The sequence below is a fragment of the Callorhinus ursinus genome, unplaced genomic scaffold, assembly GCF_003265705.2.
Source record: "Callorhinus ursinus isolate GAN/ISIS: 27379988/994484 unplaced genomic scaffold, GSC_fseal_2.0 scaffold7, whole genome shotgun sequence".
NCBI classification, from domain to species: Eukaryota; Metazoa; Chordata; class Mammalia; order Carnivora; family Otariidae; genus Callorhinus; species Callorhinus ursinus.
This window is the reverse complement of record NW_027397069.1, coordinates 65,194,423-65,213,622: the sequence shown is the minus strand read 5'-3', so window position 1 is coordinate 65,213,622 and position 19,200 is coordinate 65,194,423. Positions and strand designations below refer to the sequence as shown.

The 19,200-nt window shown below is 37.3% G+C and overlaps 1 protein-coding gene across 1 annotated transcript in view; it reads left to right on the top strand.

Moving 5' to 3' along the window:
- FRY (FRY microtubule binding protein) overlaps window positions 1-19,200 on the top strand; it is a 447,132-nt gene that overhangs the window by 15,806 nt on the left and 412,126 nt on the right. The gene's annotated exons all lie outside the window — the stretch shown is intronic.

The following is a 19,200-nucleotide window of genomic DNA, read 5'->3' as shown; positions in this document are numbered from 1 at the left end:
TTTATTTTTGGAAGTTTTCTACTAATATCTTAATATTGGTATTATCATCAGTATTGTGGAGAATTCTCAACCTTATTTTAAAATGGAGATTCAAACTAACCTTTATTTTGCACTAATTGGCTGAATTCCCTTCTGCTGACCCTTTGAACTATCAGGTCTGCTCATGAGTTTTATCTATGAACTTGAGTGCAGTTTCTGGATTTTTGTGAATGGATTTATTTATTTGCCAAACTTTGCAAGGTCGTCTCTGTTTTACTTGAGCATCCATTAGGTAAGAGGATATGCTTTACTGAAAGATCTTCATTGAGGTTTAACCAACCATAGCAGAAGGTGATGGCAGACTGAAGTTAATCTCATTATCCTATAGCTGATTCTGAAGCCTTACTGCTTAAGTGCCAAATGGGTCCCTCTGTTGACAAATAGAGTGCTTCCTTTGGCATCAGCAGTAGCTTGGTGTATCTTTTTTGGAGGGCTTATGTAAAGTCTGTCACTTACTACTTCACAGTTACAATAAGCCTCATTCATCAACCACTATAGGGGAACATGTTTTAAACGTGTTAGGTTTTCAGATAACTTAATCCTGCTTTGTTGAGAGTCTCTAAACCAAGACTCTCACTTCTGTCTTCTGATACAGAGAGTACTGAAGTTAACTTTCCCTTTTCTGGATGGCTTGGGCCATCTGTGTGAACATGTACTTTCTGGGGCTGTAAACCTGTGTATGTGGGACCATTTGTCCATGGAGCTAAGTTGCCCCAGATGTTTGTGCTTTCTGACAGTTTGCTCTGATTTTTATGGACCTTCTCCTCCATAGATCATCATGGTTACTTTCCATACCTGTCAGAGTATTTGATACACATCTATTCCCTACAGTTACCTGGATGGCTCCATTCCTTTCTTACGTTACAAAGAGCACTTTACAGGGGCACCTGGGTGGCTCAGTTGGTTCAGCGACTGCCTTCGGCTCAGGTCATGATCCTGGAGTCCGGGGATCGAGTCCCACATCGGGCTCCCTGCTCAGCAGGGAGTCTGCTTCTCCCTCTGACCCTCCCCCCTCTCATGCTCTCTCTCTTTCTAAAATAAATAAATAAAATCTTTAAAAAAAAACAAAGAGAACTTTTAAAATGCTGTTGTTTTAGAAAGATTAGGAGAGTGGGACTGACAACATTTAATTCAGGACAATGATGTTTACTGGTTTTAATTATTCTCAAAATGGACTTAGGTTTAAGAATAGCTTCTAGTTCATCATAATGATGCAGGTAAAAATCTAAAATATGCCTTACAATTTTTAAATTTTGAGCTCTTTAGAAACCATAAGCTCAAAGTCTCTTATCCAGCTTCATCTGAAGTCAGTCTACTACTAATCACACTTTAACCAAAAATTTTGGCTTAATTTATATTGTACAGTGTATTGTAAATAACATGAATGATAAGATAATGCAAATAAATGAGCCTAAAAGGGAAATAAACTGAGTTTTGGAGAGCTGACATCATTATGCATGGAAATGTAACTTTTCAGTAAGTACAGAGAAATTTAAGTATCTTTAGAGTTGTATGTCTCCCAGCATTTAAGGAACTGGCCACACACTAAATAGCTTGATGACTTGGTTTGTATATATATTCCTACAAAAATCATCTTTTCTAGTACATGCTTAATAATCAAAAAAAGTAATTTTTATTTATTTTCAATTAATTCTTTTGTGAAATGGAGACAATACCTCCATTACTCATTACACTTCCCAATTTTTATTTATTTCACAATCCTTTCTTCAGCATTATAAATAGATACGTTTTAGCCTGTAAAAAATTAAACTGCAGCCCTCTTGCTTAAAACTTCTATAGTTTGGTGACAGTAACTGTAAATAATATAATTAGATGCTATGTAGTGAGATAAAATATATTTCAGTTATATAGAAAAATCTGGTTACTACAGCAGCTTCTCCTTTCACCCTAGAGCACCATTTAAAGTTGTTTTTCTTTTTGTTTTCCTTTTCAGTTCCACACTAGAGTTGTTAATGTCCTTTTTTTTTTTTTCCATGAGAGCCAGTCACCTGGAGATATGGCACTTGATCGATAAAACTGATTACTCTGTATGTGTAAACCAAACCATTCTCCACCAGAAATATTTAGTTGCTTTTCTCTACTAATGAAGTTCATAGCATAGTTATAAATCATCTTGTTATATCTTAGATTTGTTTATGGAACAAAATTTTTGTTTTCCTATTAAATTATCAGACTATTCTATTCCAACAGAAAAAGGTATACTCATCCAGTACTGTCTAAGTTCACTTTCTCTGCTGTTTACCAAAATAACACATCTACCCACCTCCCTCACAATGAACCTGCCCTTGGGTTTACTGTGTGAAATCTCTGTCCAGTGGGTGAGGAGAGACAGACCATCGATCTTGGGTTTACTGTGTGAAATCTCTGTCCAGTGGGTGGGGAGAGGCAGACCATCCAAACATTGGTCACCAGCATGAGGATTTGATTTGGGAGCTGACTTTGAAGGCAGTTGAGCAATATGGATATAGCTCTATAGACAAATCTAGATTTGTTCTTGATTGCCCACCTTTCTCTAGAGTTTGACCCTTGGATTTAGGAGGTGTGGTGAATAGCAACAAAGAGGTAGGAAATCATACTGCTAAACAGAACCCTTTTTCTGGGGAGTGTAACCTGAGTCAGACAACTCCAAGCATTGCTCCTATGCAAGATAACTAATTCCAACCCCAGCACCTGGACCAGCACCCACCACATAGTAGGTGCTTAGTTTTCTCATCTGTAAAATGAGGATTATGATACCTATTTCATGGGTTTGTTGTGAGGGGAAAGCAGGAGAATATTTAAAGTGGCCAGAGCTGTGCCCAACATGTAGTAGGCTCTTGTTATAAAAATAAAGTCAGAAACTCATAACTAATTTAGTTATGTCTTATTGCAGGCAATTCAGTCTCTCAGCCTGGGATGGTGATGGAAGACAGATAGGGAAGCTCTGGCATTAATATTTTTAAGTTGTCTCTGAACTCTAATGAATGCTTTTATGTTCCTTGGGGTCTGGGCATTTTTAAAACAAATGTCATTTGGAAAAAATTGAAAGCAACAACATAGATGTCTACGTTGCAGATGGCCTGATGGCAAAACTCCTTCTACACACACTCCCGTATCCAGGAAAGCTCATTGAGACATCTGGCTGAAACCTCTCTAACATGTCAGAACCTAACTAACCTTCCTGGGAGGACAACCTGTCTTCCCTCTGGGTGCTCAATGTAAAACCATGAGGCTCCAGGTTTGAAATTTAGAGCCTCGGGTGCCTGGGTGGCTCAGTCGTTAAGCGTCTGCCTTCAGCTCAGGTCATAAGCCCCGCATTGGGCTCCCTGCTCCGCAGGAAGCCTGCTTTCCCTCTCTCACTCCCCCTGCTTGTGTTCCCTCCCTCGCTGTGTCTCTCTCTCTCTCTGTCAAATAAATAAATAAAATCTTAAAAAAAAAAAAAAGAAAATTAGAGCCTCATCCCAGGGCTGTTTCGCTGGTCCAGGTGGAAGCCTAGGTGATCTAGCTAAGCCATTGAGATGAACTGAAAAATCAAGAGGTCAAGAGGTCAGAGGAAGAACATGAGTGATGTGACTTCTGCAGTGTGGTTAGTTGTTGGTCAGGGAAAGGCACCTAGGGGACATAAGTTCACTTTATCTGCTTTACTGGTGGAGGATGATAATTTCATCACGTTTGACTTTCTATTATAATGTCTTAATGAGATACATTGAGGGCAGATGAATCTCAGGGAATGATTTTGGGGTGTGTGTGTGTGTGTGTGTGTGTGTGTGTGTGTGTGTAAGTAGCATCCTAATGATTCTGAAAATTACCTAAGGAAGATGTTGTAATCAGCCAGATCATGCTGGCTTATCAATAACGTCAGGCCATGTTTCTGCATCTCTAAGTCAATTACCTGGAAACTTATATCATTAAAATAAAAGGCATCCATGTTTTATGTCTTGATAGGAAGAAAAAAAAAGATTAATGTTACTTTAGAAAATGATCTGGTTCTACCCAGGAAATGATCTCTTCTCACTCATTTTGCATTCTAGCCTAAAACAACCCTGTCCGTAGCTCTATAATTAGAAATATAATAGTCAAAGCCATGCACTAGGAAAAATGTCAGATTCATTTTCTCCACCCCCACATGTACTATATTTGTTTGGTTTATTTTCTTCTTGCTCAATGAAGAAATTTTCTTTAACTATGAGTGTCAGAAAATATAAAACTAAGCAAGTCACCAAGTTTATCATTTGGGATATATTCTATTTTTATACTAGCTAATCGTGTTTGGGGACATAAGGCACAGGAAAGGCTTCCCTATATTATTTATATAGTAACTGTTCAGCACGTAGAAGTATGTTGCATTTTGAACCCATAGGACAAGTAAATGCTTCTACCCTAAATGTCTGAAAGGAAGACACCCAATGTGATTACCTGTACGTGAAAATGTGTCTCAGAAACTGACATAAGGATTACACATTGGTTTTCTGTTTAGATCTACATCAAATCCTAAGGTATTTAGAAGTTAACTGGTGTAAAATAACATACTATTTACTAGAAATAATTTAAAAGGCCCATAGCTTTATACTCTTTTTCAAATAATTTTTATTAGGCACTTGCCCACAAGCATGCTGTGGCCTGGTACATGAACTTGATATCACAATATTGCAGACATTTGCTTTCTAAGACTTTACAATGGATCAAAGACAACTTTTATGCTGATATGTAATTCTTGAAGTGTAGGGTTCTCTGGACCTCAAGGGCCACACTCTCAGAACCTGCTCCCATCCTAGACTCTACTCACGTCTCCAATAGCACACACAAGATAAGCTCAGAAATTAGCTGGTCAGACCACAACTGTCAGGTGGGTACCATTGTCTAATGGAGGCAGGAGATGATACAAGAAAAATACAAAACTCCAGCATTTGAATAACTCAAGGCCATTGAAGAGAAGAAATAAACATATGAGAAACAATGAACCAACTATAAAATTAAGTACTCGGTTGTGTGAGGTTCAAAGCTGTTTTCCTGTTATTACAGAACCAATCAGTAGGACATGGACTTATGTAGGGCTGGTTTGTTAGACGTAAGGAAGGTCAAGCTTCCCTGTGGGTTAGATATATATGGATTTGACAGCAAGACCCGAGCTTGGTGCCTCTTAGTACTGATCTGTAGTTTCAGTAGCTGCAGTGCATGACTGTAAGGTAGACATCCTTGAACTACCGTAAATTATGTACTTGATCCTGTGTTAATTTAGAAAAGGCTGTTTGGCATCAGCTGAGAAGCTGTACTTTATCTGACATGAGGCCAAGTAACCTGTATATAATAGGTAACCTCTACAAAAAAAAAAATTACATGATAAGCAAAAAGTTTGACCTATAATCCTCCTAGGAGTGGTGTGGGGAAGAGATAGAGAAACTAGTTCATTTGCATGTCATCCTTCCCAGAAAAAAATTGTGTTGATTGTGGCTTGATTTATTTAATTAATTGTGGTAAGAGCACTTAACTAAGAGCTACCTTTTTTAACAAAAATTTAAGTATACTATATATATTTTTGAATATAGGTACAATGCTGTATGGAAGGTCTCTAGAACTTATTTATCTTTCTTAACTGAAACTTTATCCCAGTTGATTAGTTGCTCCCCATTTCCTTCTCCCCCAGCCCCTGGCAACCACCACCCCGGTCTTTGATTCTATGAATTTGACTATTTTAGATAATGTCATATAAGTGGAATAATGCATTATTTGTCATTCTGGGATTGGCTTCTTTCTTTTTTTTTTTTTAAGATTTTATTTATTTATTTGACAGAGAGACACAGCGAGAGAGGGAACACAAGCAGGGGGAGTGGGAGAGGGAGAAGCAGGCTTCCCGCAAAGCAGGGAGCCCAATGTGGGGCTCGACCCCAGGACCCTGGGGTCACAACTTGAGCCAAAGGCAGACGCTTAACAACTGAGCCACCCAGGCGCCCCGGGATTGGCTTATTTCTTTTATCATAGTGTCCTCAAGGTTCATCCATGTTGTCAACATAGTGCAGAATTTCCTTCTTTTTAAAAGATGAATAATATTCCATTGTATGTATACATCACATTTTCTTTATCCATTTGTCTATCAGTGGACACTTAAGTTGTTTCCATATTTGGCTCTTGTGAGTAGTTCTGCAATGAACATAGGAGTGCTAATATCCCTTCAATATCTTGATTTCAATTCTTTAGGAAAATCTTATTCTAATTGTTTCCTTTGCTGTGAAGAAGCTTTTTAGTTTGATGTGGTCCCACTTGTTTTTGTTCTTGTTGCCTGTGCCTTTGGTGTCATAAAATTATTGCCAAGACCAACATCATGAAGCTTTTCCCTTGTGTTATTTTAGGTGTTTTATAGTTTCACATCTTCTATTTAAGTCTTTAATCCATTTTGAGTTGATTTTTATGTATAGTGTAAGATAAGGGCCCAATTCCTTTCTTTTGCATGTGGATAACCAGTTTTCTCAATACTGTTGGTTGAAGTAACTATTTTTTCCCCATTGTGTATTCTTGACACCCTTATTGAGCATCAGTCTACCATATGCATGGATTTATTTTTGAGCTTTCTATTCTGTTCCCTTGGTCTATATATCTGTCTCTATGTCAGTACCATTCTGTTTTGATTACTGTAGCTTTGTAATGTATTTTGAAACCGAGACCTGTGATACCCTCACTTTGTTCTTTCTCAAGATGATTTGGCTATTCTTGTAACTTTGTAGTTCTATAGAATTGTAGAATTTTTTTCCTGTTTTTTAAAAAAATGCCACTGGACGTGCCCGGCTAGCTCAGTCGGTACAGCATGAGACTCTTAAAAAAATGCCACTGGGATTTTGATAGGGATAACATTGAGTTTATAGATCGTTTTGGATATAGTATAGACATTTTAACATTATTAGGTCTTTTAATCCATGAATGTGGATGTTTTTCCATTTGCTGTGTCTTCTTTCATTTCTTTCATCAGGGTTTCATAGTTTTAAGGTTTATTATTAAGTATTTTATGCTTTTCTGGTGCTATTTTAAATGGCGTTGTCTTCCTAATTTTCTTTTTAGATAGTTCATTGAAGTATACAGAAATGCAACTGATTTTTGTGTCTTACAGTTTTACTAAACTTATTTATGTGTTCTAAAGGCTTTTTTATGGAGTCCTTATGGTTTTCTCTACATAAAATCATGTCATCTGCAAACAGGAACAATTTTACTTCTTTTCCAATTTGGATAACTTTTATTTCCTTTTCTTGTCTAATTGCTTGGGCTAGGACATCCAGTACCTTATTGACAGGAAGTGGCAAGAATGGATATCCTTGTCTTGTTCCTGATCTTGGAGGAGAAGCTTTTAGTTTTCACCATTAAGTATGTTAGCTGTGGGCTTTTCATATGGTTTTTATAGGTTGAAGTATCTTCCTTCCATTCCTAGTTTGTTGAGAATTTGTATCACAAGAAGATACTGAATTTTGTCAAATTCTTTTTTTGCATTTGTTGAAATGATCATGTGATTTTTATCTTTTATTCTGTTAATTTGGTGTGTCACATTGACACATTGATTTTCATATGTTGAACAGTCTTTCCATCATAGGGATAAATGTCACTTCATTGTGGTGTGATCCTTCTAATGTGCTGTTAGCTTCAGTTTGCTAGTGTTTCGTTGAGGATTTTTGTATCTATATTCACCAGAAATATTGGATGTAGTTTTCTTTTTTTGTGGTCTTTGGCTTTGGTTTCAGGGTAATGTTGTCCTCATGAGTTTGGAAGTATTTTCTCCTATTCCATTTTTGGAAGAGTTTGAGAAAGATTGGCATTAATTCTTTTTTAAATGTTGGTTGGAATTAACCAGTGAAGCTATCCAACCCTGGACTTTTCTTTATTGGGAGATTTTGATTACTGATTCAATCTCTATACTAATTATAAGTCTGTTTGGACTTTTTATTTCTTTATGATTTAGTCTTGGAAGGCTGTATATTTCTAGGAATTTATCCATTTTCCTAGGTTATCCACTTGTTAGTATATAATTGTTCACAGTAGTCTCTTAGGATCTTTTTCACTTCTGTGGCACCAGTTTAGCGACTCATTTTTCATTTCTGATTTTATTTGAGTTTTCTTTTAATCTTAGTCTAACAAAGAGTTTGTCAATTTTGTTTATCTTTTCAAAAAACTAACTGGAAAGCTCACCAATATCTGAAAATTAAACAGCACACTTTTGAACAGCCATTGGGTCAAAGAAAAAATCAAAAGGACATTAGAAAATACCTCAAGACAAATGTAAAATACAGCAAAAACAGAACTAAGAGGGAAGTTTATTGCCATAAATGCATATGTTAAAAAAGAAGAAAGATCTCAAATAGAACAACCTAAATTTAAACCTCAAGGAGCTAGAAAAAGTAGAACAAACTAAGCCCAGAGTTAGCAAAGGGAAAGAAATAATGAAGATTAGGACAGAAATAAATGAAATTGAATATAGAAAAACAATAGAAAAAATCAACAAAACTAAGTTTTGATTGTGGTTTTTCTTAAGTTCAAAATTAAGAAAATAAATGTGCCAATGGTAGTCAATTGAATTGAAGCAGGTATCTAGAACCACACAATTTGGGGCAGAAATATGTTTATGTAAGGAGAAAATATGTATCAGTGGCCTTGCAAGTATGCTTTACCCTACCTCTTAACTTAGGAATATAGAAAATGTTCATCCTGAAACCTCTTTAAGAGATATTTAAAGTTGCTAGTGACTGCCAGTGCTTGTCAGTGGCTGTCAGGAGAAAGCAATGCAGACTAATCACACTATATTAAACTTTATGGTCCATTTGCTATAGAATTATTTTGTCAGCAGGCTGCTAGATTTCACCTATAGTCATTTAATATTCACTAATTCTTTGCCAGAGTGTATCCTGGAATGATGCTAGGAATCTGATTTCTTACTTTGATTCACCTTTTTCCCTTGTCTAAAGTAATTTTCAGTGGGGACAATAACCTAACATACTAAGTTCAGTGTAAACAGGAAATCTGGCAGCAATAACTAGACCAAGGGCTAGCTTTGCAAAGCCAAGTTTTAATGAATAATTTGCAAAGTAATTAATCAGGAGGCCACTATCCTGAGAAAATGGGGTAAGTATACCCCACAATGACTTGGTGCCTTTCTTGGCTGCCCAAGGTGACAGTTTTCATGGGCCAACTCTCCTTATGAGCAGTAGCCTCTCTAAGTAACCTGCCATTACCAGGATCTAATAGAGAAAGTTGTGAACTCTAGAGTCCACTTCTTTAGTATTGAAAAACTGCAGATCATGAATCATTAATGACCCATCAGTGGTTTGGAAAATTAATTTAGTAATTCAAAACCAACTATTTTTTTAAAAAATTAAATAGGATAGACTAGAAATACCAATGGCATCATGTAAGGTTAAATATTTTGCAGAAGAGGGACACCTGGGTGGCTCAGTCAGTTGGCGTCTGTCTTCAGCTCAGGTCATGATCCCAGAGTCCTGGGATCAAGTCCCACATCAGGCTCCTTGCTGAGCAAGGAGCCTGCTTCTCCCTCTCCCTCTGCCTGCCATTCCCCCCTGCTTGTACTGTCTCTCTCTGACAAATAAATAAATAAAATCTTTTAAATATTTTGCAAAAGAGAATTTTCATACACATGTTAAATATGTGTATACCTATGTTGGTTCTAGATTGCAATATAATACATATTGCTAACTATAAATCTTGGCCAGAAATCTCAAGAGTCATTACTTTATATAATATTTTTTGAAATATGGAAATACTTTTTCAGTAACATTTTAAGTATAGTGATATATGAGAGTTTATTTCTTTATACTTAGGAAAATAACTTCTCTAGGGGAATAAATGAATTTTTGTCTGTATTCAGACAAAAGAAGTGAATATACTTATATGATCCTCTGAAAAACATGACACTAAGTGTAAACTGTTTGATATATTACACTATCAATTTAAGTGTCCTGAAATATTTCAAAGCTATATTTAATAACTATATTTTTGTTGTAGATACCATTACAGTGTATGGAGATCCATGATGATAATGCAAATAATTTAAACATTTAAAACAAATTTTTTAAAGATTTTATTTATTTATTTGACAGAGAGAGACAGCGAGAGCAGGAGCACAAGCAGGGGGAGTGGGAGAGGGAGAGGGAGAAGCAGGCTTCCTGCGGAGCAGGGAGCCCAGATGCAGGGCTTGATCCCAGTACCCTGGGATCATGACCTGAGCCGAAGGCAGACACTTAACAACTGAGCCACCCAGGCACCCCTAATTTAAACATTTAAACATTTTTTTTATTTTATTTTATCATGTTATGTTAGTCACCATACAATACATCATTAGTTTTTGTGTGGTGATCAAATAGCATTTCAAAATTTAGAGTCCTGACACCAAAAAAGTAAAATAAGATCTAATAAAAGCACAAACAGAACAAGTGTACAGGTTATTCCAAGCAGTAGAGAACACAACTGGAATATTTCAAAGCTATCACCAACACTTCTTTTTCATATATTGTCATAGAAATTCTATAAAGCCCTATTACTTTTAGTATTTGAGTACTTTTCACCCCTAAACATATAAGCCCTGGACAGTTCTGATTTCCCCAATAACTTGTCACACTGTGTATTTACTAAGAAACTCAGTATTACAAAATGGATATTATGCATTGAGGCCCAGAATTGAGAATGAAGGAGCCCTGTAAAGGATGTAGAAGTAAGTCTCTTTTGTTAATCACTTGATAAGCCCCAACTGTGAGGATCCAAATATAATTCAGACACTTAAAGAGCTCAGAGTTGGATAGTGAAACAGATGCGGTTGCAAGTATTAGGAGGAACACTAATACAACTGCAGACAGTTCAGTGGTGGCTCAAAGAATGGAGCTGTCAGTTATGGGGTGGGGAGGTGCTATTAGAAGCCCCCACATTACCACATTACCACAGTGAGCAGCAGAACATATTAATAAGGGCCTTCTGCATGTGGAACACAGCACCCTGGGGGCTGGGTTACACATCAAGATGGGCCAGTGGGAAGGTAAACCAGGGAGCTGCCCACATAGCCACATCAAGCCCAGTTCTGTACACACACAGCCCCATCTGAGCTGAGGTCATGTGTCAGCCATCAGCATACCTATATTCACACCATTTCTGTTCCTGTAGGGATGGCTTAGAAGTTCTGTCCCTGTCTACTGAGATTAAGAATATGTTCATCTTACATAAAATAGGCAGCAGGTGCTGAAGCAAGCAAGTGAAAGGTAAACTCCTAGCCAAATGGTCAACATCACCAGTAAAACAGAAATTTGATCAAATTAACAATAGAAGGGAATAGGAAGAGAAGCTTTGGGAAAGAGTAGAACTTTGGGTCAAATGACAGATGATTCATAAGTGAAGAATAAATGAAGGCTTTGAAACCAAAAATGAGAAAGTCAATTTGATGTAAAACAGGGAACATTATGATAAAGAATTCGAGTGAGTGAAATGGAAACTGATTTATTAGAGATGAAGATACAGCTGCAAGCTCAGCAGTCCCATCTGGCGAAAAGAAGGAGGGAGTTAACCTATTCTAAGTGACCCTCCTATGCCCAGTAATAATAATATCAAAGGGGAAGGAAAGGGAGCAACAAAAGATAAAATAATGATGACAAAACAGCAGAACCCCCTAATCTATGGAGTCCTCAAGCCAAGTATGGTTTACAAATAAACTAAAAGGCAACAAATTGCTCTTCTAAGCCACACCATGTATCTGTGTGTGCCCAGACACCTTTTTCATGGGTAAGGAATAGGTGCCAAATCTAAAAACCATTCAAACAAACAAATAAGAACCCCCCACCCCACACACACACAAAAAAATCTAGAGATTCAAAGACAAGGGCTTGGATGATTCAAACCTAGAATGAAAAGAGAGAACAGAAATGTCATACTTGAGATAAGAAAAAGAGATGGTGATCAGAACATGGACATGTCTGGCAATGGAAGCAGCCTGGCTGGTGAGGCAAGATCCCTGAATTCAGACCTCGCTGCTGCTCCTGTCCAGGCTCTGTGGTCCTGGGGAGGGGCTGCCCGGTGTGTTTCCCTTTCCTTGCTGTTAAAACAAGAGGACTGTAATAAGTGGGTTCTAAGATCCTTGCCACAAGTAAAGCATGTAAAGAATCGAATATAAAGTGAATCCAGTTCTCATAACAAATTCAAAGTGAATCCACCAGGAAGTAAGAATCAGGTTTCTGTTAGTTGGTCATGTACTTATTTTCTTTTTTTCAGATTATCAACCCACTCTTGATCTAGTTCACACACACACACACGGAAAAAAAAACCTGTTCCATTCCTTTCTAAAAATCTTCCTGGAATGTCATATTGTCTTCATGAAACTTACCTTCCAATTTCAACAGGAATACCCATATTTTGAATCATTAAACACCATAATGTCCAAAGTTTGTGTATATTTCGCCTATTTTTCTCCTGCCTAGCTGCTTGAGATGCTAGAGCCCTGGGTTTACTGAGCTCTGTGTGTGCTACCTTGTTTAGAATATACTAGGCAAGGGCTTTAAACAGTGTCTGTTTAAAGTTGCATTGTGCGGGGTGGGGGAAATGGGCAAAGGTGGACAAAAGGTACAAACTTCCAGTTATAAGATAGGTAAGTCTTGGTAACTTAGTGTACAGCATGGTGACTCTGGGTAACAATACTGTATTGTTATATATTTGCAAGTTGCTGAGAGAGTAGATCTTAGAAGTTCTCAACACAGGAAAAAAAATGTGTAACTGTGTGAGGTGATATTAACTAATTTCCCGATATATACATATGTCAAATCATTATGTTGTGCACCTTAAACTTATACAATGTCATATGTCAATTATATCTCAATAAAACTGGGGAAAAATCAAGTTGCATTGTGTAGGAGTATACGGCTTGATAACTTCTGTTACATTTATAAATATCAAATGAAAATTGTGAGGCACAAATTGCCTTGATTCTACTGCAGGGTCAAGTGCTTTTTCCTCTTGTTTAGTGTAATTGGGCAGTAACACACATGATAAGCTGAAGAGTAGAAAAGTCATTTCAGCCTGCCAATTAAACATGGCATTGCACTTTGTATCACTCGGGTACTAATGCAACCTTAAGGACTCAGAAAAGTAGGACCCCTTTCTTTTGTATAGGTTCCAAAAGAATAGCAAATTAATTAAGAATGTCGTTGAGACTTCCATGAAAATACACCTCCAGTAAGATTGAACAAGAGGCTCTGTGGCCAGAGGGGCAAATCAATGAGAGTGAAGTCAGAGAAAGATGCTGGGGGAGTCAGATGACAAGACTGAGCTGCACCACAGGGAACATCCTGCTAAGTTTTAGACAACAATCTTGGTCAAGTTACATTTGAATTCTTGATTAGCTTCCACTTAGAAGATGCCGCAGAGATAACAGACAGTTAAGATTCCACAGTATGAAGAGATGGGGGTGGACCTTCGGATCTGGGACCCACAAACAAACTGGATGATACAAGTTGAGTAGGGGTTATCAATAAAAAGCGTGGGCAGGTGAGTCGTGGTGGAATCTGTTTTGTTTTTTTTGTTTTTTAAATAACACACAGAAGAGAAAACAAAGTCTTTAGGGCTATGTCTACACTAAACTTGCAAGTGAAGTTGAAGGGTCCCGAACATCTAGAGTTCACTGCCATCCTACAACCTGGAGTTCCCCAAGAAGTTTTTGAAGCGGATGCTCCATCTGCATTCCAGGTAGGATATTTTGTTGTGGGTCCTTTTATTTTTTTTTTTAAGATTTTATTTATTTGACAGAGAGAGAGAGAGCACGCAAGAGAGGGAACACAAGCAGGGGGAGTGGGAGAGGGAGAAGCAGGCTTCCCGCCGAGCAGGGAGCCTGATGCGGGCTTGATCCCAGGAACCTGCGATCATGACCTGAGCTGAAGGCAGAAGCTTAACAACTGAGCCACGCAGGCGCCCCTGGTGGGTCCTTTTAATTTGTATTTCGATTCTTGCAGGATATCCACCAGGGTGGATGCTGGTACTCCGTTTGATCTTTAGACCATTGAATTCTTTGGGGATCTGAAATATGAGTTTTCTAATGAGTTTAACCTTATACATGACCTGTCATGAAACTGCAGTTGGAAAGATTATCAGGAAATCCTGGGAAGGGCAGCGTCATTAAGAAAATTCCGGGAGAGGGATTCAAGGATGAGGAAGGTCTCAGCTAGAAAAACCTACCCCGAGTTGGATGAGGATAAAGGGAAAATAGAGCCAGTTGGCATTGTTCATAAGAAGCCAAATACTGACTTTAATTAAGACAAAAAAAAAGAGAAAGAAAAAAATTTTTATTTAAAAATTCAGTAAAGCACCAGGAGAAAAAAATTAATGATGATCACAGAGTACATCAGAGGTTTCTGTTAATGGGGAGTTTTGAAAAAAGAACATTAGGGCAGGGGTAGCTTTTCTGAATCAAAAGAAGCTTTTCTGAAAATTAGCTTGAGAAAGTGACATTCATAATTGATGACATGAAAGATAGTAAAACATTTCCTGCCCTTTGTTGTCTTTTTATTTAAGTAGTCTGTATCCTCTGAGATATGTCAGGGCATCAGTGATTTTTGCAACGTTTGTTGTCTTTACAATTCATTGAAAATTGTAAATGTACATCTACCTGTGTGTGCATTACACAATAGAGCCAGAATGTAAATCTGTACTTTTAGTTCAGTTTTGAGGTTTTTAGCCTGGGTTACTTCTCATTAACAGAATTTAACATGTATTAAACGACAGCTAACTGATTATGTTCTAATCCTTGGGATTTGAATGCAAGTGTTTTCTTTTTTCCCTTTTTTTCTCCACAAATAAATTGTGTCAGTTTAAAAATTTTCTGCTTTAATGGCATACTTGAAAAATTCAGGATGTTGGCAGAATGAAAGCCCAGCTGAAATTTCAACTCTGAAATAGACTCATTTTTCCTTTGCCAGTATAGGGAATCTGCAGGGACCTTTTGTTGTCAGACAAATGGAAAATTCCTATTTTGGGAATCAACCCTGACTATTTTTAAATAGTTCTCAGTCATTACTTCATCTGAGGCATAGCTTTTGATCCACTGCTCAAAGGATTAAACAAAATTCTGGATTTCAAGTGAAAGGTCAACAAATGTCACACACGCCTATGTGGGAAAGGCCAAGTCATGCGGTTAATTAACGTTGGTGCGTCTGAGACACATTTGTGCGGAACTAGCCATTCATTTTAAGTTTCTTGGTAAATATTTTCTTAAACTCACTTTAACAGTTGTTTGACTTATTAGGATACTGTAAGAGGTATCCACATTCCATATGATAACTTATTTGCACTGAGGTCTCTATGCTAAATAAAGTATGAATATGGCTAAGACACAGTTTTCAAAGTATAATGTGTCAAATCATGACCATGATTGATGCTTGGACATATTTCCAAATATACCCATACCCTTAGCTTAAGTGTAGTTTAACTGACTGCAGATTGAATAACAAATGGAATTGAGATGCAGTGGAAACTTGAAGCTAAGTCAGATAAAGAACACTATCATTACCCTCAAATGTGGATCAGAGTGGAAGAGGAATCTGGGATCCTGATGTGATGATAGCTACCCCTGAAACATGATGCTCCCAGCCCATGAAGAGACCTATTCACGTGTATGCACGATATTTAAATATATCTTTTTAGAAAGGATTTTCTGTAATATATATATACATACAGCATAGATCATAAGTGTGTGTATACAAACATACATGTATGTTAGCTAGCCTTTCCAAATATATGTATGGAATATATATAGAAAGAGAGAAAGTGCATGCAGGGGTTGCATATGTGTGTATGTGTATTCTATAGATGATGTACACTTATATTTAAAGATATATCCAAGATGGCTAAAAATCATTCTCAAGTTGTTCACCTGCTTTTCAAATACATTTCTGAACAACATAGGAGTTGTAATGCCCCTAGGCTCTTATAGCATATAGATGAGAGTCCATTCTGGGTAGATAATGCCTGAGGTTTATTGATTAAAATATAGTTTTGCATTTTCTTTCACAGCTTTTCTTTTAGAAAAATAAAGGCAATGGGAAGCTTTTCTGGTGTTTTTTTTTTTTCATTTTTAGTTTGGCTTTCTTTTCTTTTTTTTTTTTTTTTGTATGTTAATCTAATTGTTGGCCTCGGGTCTATGAGCCTTAGGGGATTAGACATCGTCATAGAACCCCAGGACCAAGCTGCTGTCCTGAAATTTGGTTTAACTTTGAAATGTAATTTCTGTAGGAGCCCATGGTTCAAGTTTGAGGTGTTCTAAACTAAATTTGGAACTTCAGATTATCATGGAATTGAAATTTATTTGATGAGAAAAACCCCAAAGCCTAGGGGGAGCATATGCTCTGAAGCTCCAATATTCATGTGCATCTGTTTATCTTTGATATTGCAATGGCTATTTCTGAATCTACACCTGTTCACCAAGAAAACCTAGAGATTTGCTTCTAAGCTACAGATATATTTGGTATAATATGGTGGGAGAGTAAAGATGCATAGTTTGGTTATAGTGAGTTATTTCTAAATATTGCCTTATACATGATTTTAAATATTTTAGAAGAAAAAATATTAAGTGACTTAGATAATATCATTAGCCTTTGGGTCATTACTATTACTATTAATGCAGTGAAATCCCATTAATTCAGGTACAGTTTGGCATTGGTTTTTCAAGTGAAACCTTGGCATAAGTATTCAATTTCTGTATTTATAATAAAAGTAGAAATCAGTAGCATGGACAAGATGGACCTCGAGAGGAGCACCATAATGAGCGCCTCTAAGTGCTAAGTGCTGCATATAAACCTAACTTAATGTCACTAGTAGCCTCTGAGATAGATGACATCATCTGTAGTTGACCACTGAGGAATCCGAGGCTTAAGGTTTAAGTGACTAACCAAAGTTGTGTATCCAAGGAAGTGGACTGAGGATTTGAACTCAGGTCCTATGCTTTTTTGAGTACAAAGCCTCTTCCTAAGTTCCTTCCTTCCTTCTTTTATTCAACAGATATTTACTGAGCAACGATGTGGGCTTAACAGTATGCTAAGCATTATTCTTGCAAGCAATATGTTTATTATTATATTTACCAATCCTGCTTATCTGGGCCCTAGATCAGTTTTCTAGGACTTCGGGGTACTAGATCTCTCCTAGACTGGCAGAGACTCAATGCATACATTTGAAATATTCATTTCCTGGTAATTTATACTCTTTCAGACCCCATGCATATCCTCAACTAGTCTGTTGGTGCTATTTTGCTCTACTTAATCTTGTGTGTTCATGAACTTACTACTTAAAGTCAGGATTCCCTATAGGACAGAATTTATAGAGTCCAGCCACTTCCTGATAGTACTGTCGGCAAACGCTCCTTCTGAGCTAATCTCTGAAAATGTTCTCAGATGTTGAGCTGATGCTGACACAAATGAAAACCAGATACAATTTTAAGGTAGAAACCTTAGAATCTTTCCTGAGTGTCAGATGGGAGGAAGCAGCTATGCGTATATCTTATTTTAAAAACTAAGAGCAAAGGTTTTCTTGTGTTTGTCCTGTCAGCCTCATGTTTCAGAAAAGAGTTGGCTCTTCTCATACAGAAATGCTTCCTTCTCAACATCAAATTCAGTGGGCTTTTGAGTTCTTAGAGGTGTCTAAAATATTTCTCTTTTCCATTTAGCGAGACATAAACATTAGTCTTATTGAAGTGCACAGGGAGATTTACCATAGTCCCTGCCTTGTGCAAGGCTGTCTTGCTATTTTCATTATGATTGTTGTGTTAATTGTGATCTATTTAAAGCCTTTCTTTAACCTATAAGAGACACTGAAATCTGATTGCCCCTGTGAAATGTCTGAGAATGGAATAGGCAGGCGATTAAGCAAGGACAGAAGCTACTTTGGCATAATTACACTCTAGCATATGTGTTTAAAAAACAACTCAAGGGGCCCCTGGGTGGCTCAGTCAATAAGCGCCTGCCTTCAGCTGAGGTCATGATCCCAGGATCCTGGTATGGAAACCCCTGCATTGAGCTCCTTGCTCAGCAGGGAGTCCGCTTCTCCCTCTCCCTAGGCCCCTCCCCCACTCACATAAATAAAATCTTTAAAAAAAAAAACAACTCAAGAGCTGGAAAGTTGAAGCATCTTTAAAGGTGTCTAGGGACTTGTTAGCAGTGTATGCCCTACCACGCCATTTTCATTACACACTTTTATCTTGGAAGAATGATGGAGTTTTATGATTACCAAGATTTCCCCAAGCCTATGAAAGCTAATGAGTTGTATTTTCTCTCCCACTACTGGATGAGACTCCTCATTGGCTCTGTTCCAGAATTTCATCTGTCCTCTTACCCATTTTATAAAGCCTGTCCTTCCATGTCCCATGACCCAGATAGAAACAGCTCCAATGAGATCTTCACACATAGTGGGATGAGGCACTGTGTATACACTGGGAATCAACTATTTTGCCATGTGCTTGCTCAAAACTCAGGCCTGTATAGAGTATAGAAATCATTTATGGAAAGAAAAGAGGGAGAACAAAAAAGGAGACCAAAAAAAAGATAAACTTCTATGGTGCTCCATTGAAGTTGGGTACTATTCCTGAGAATTTCTCTATGAGTTACATGGGTAAAGAAGAGTGGGAGATTGTGCACTCACCAGATGAATTACGTCCATGTAAATATGCAGATTGGAAAGTACAGTCCAAAATACAGCTTTTCTTCAGAGTTGTGTTTTCCTTGTTTGGTTGTATCTAAATTGATCTAAAATTTCCTCAGTCCTTCTCTTTCCTTTGAGTGTTAAGCAAATGTCATCAGGAAGCATGTGTCAGCTTAATATCTATGTATTCTACACATCTAGAATGAGAATTTTACTTAATTTTAATACATCTTATTTGCTAAGAAAAGAATAATAATTTAAGTGGTTGTCTTTGTAAAAAAAAAATAGAATAATTCCCTTGGTCTTGGCTGAGTCCTTTGTCCCACACCTGTTGAAAATTAATTTAAGTCACTCACTTATTTGAGTAAGTTAGAAGACTTTTAAAAAGTAATTTATCCAATAAGATCATAGACCAATGGTCCCTATGAAATGCCAAGTATGCTAGCAGTCTAAGCTTTTTGCAAAAAGAGTTTGGAGAGGGTTTATGTAAATAGATTAGATTTCATTTTAAAGTGCATT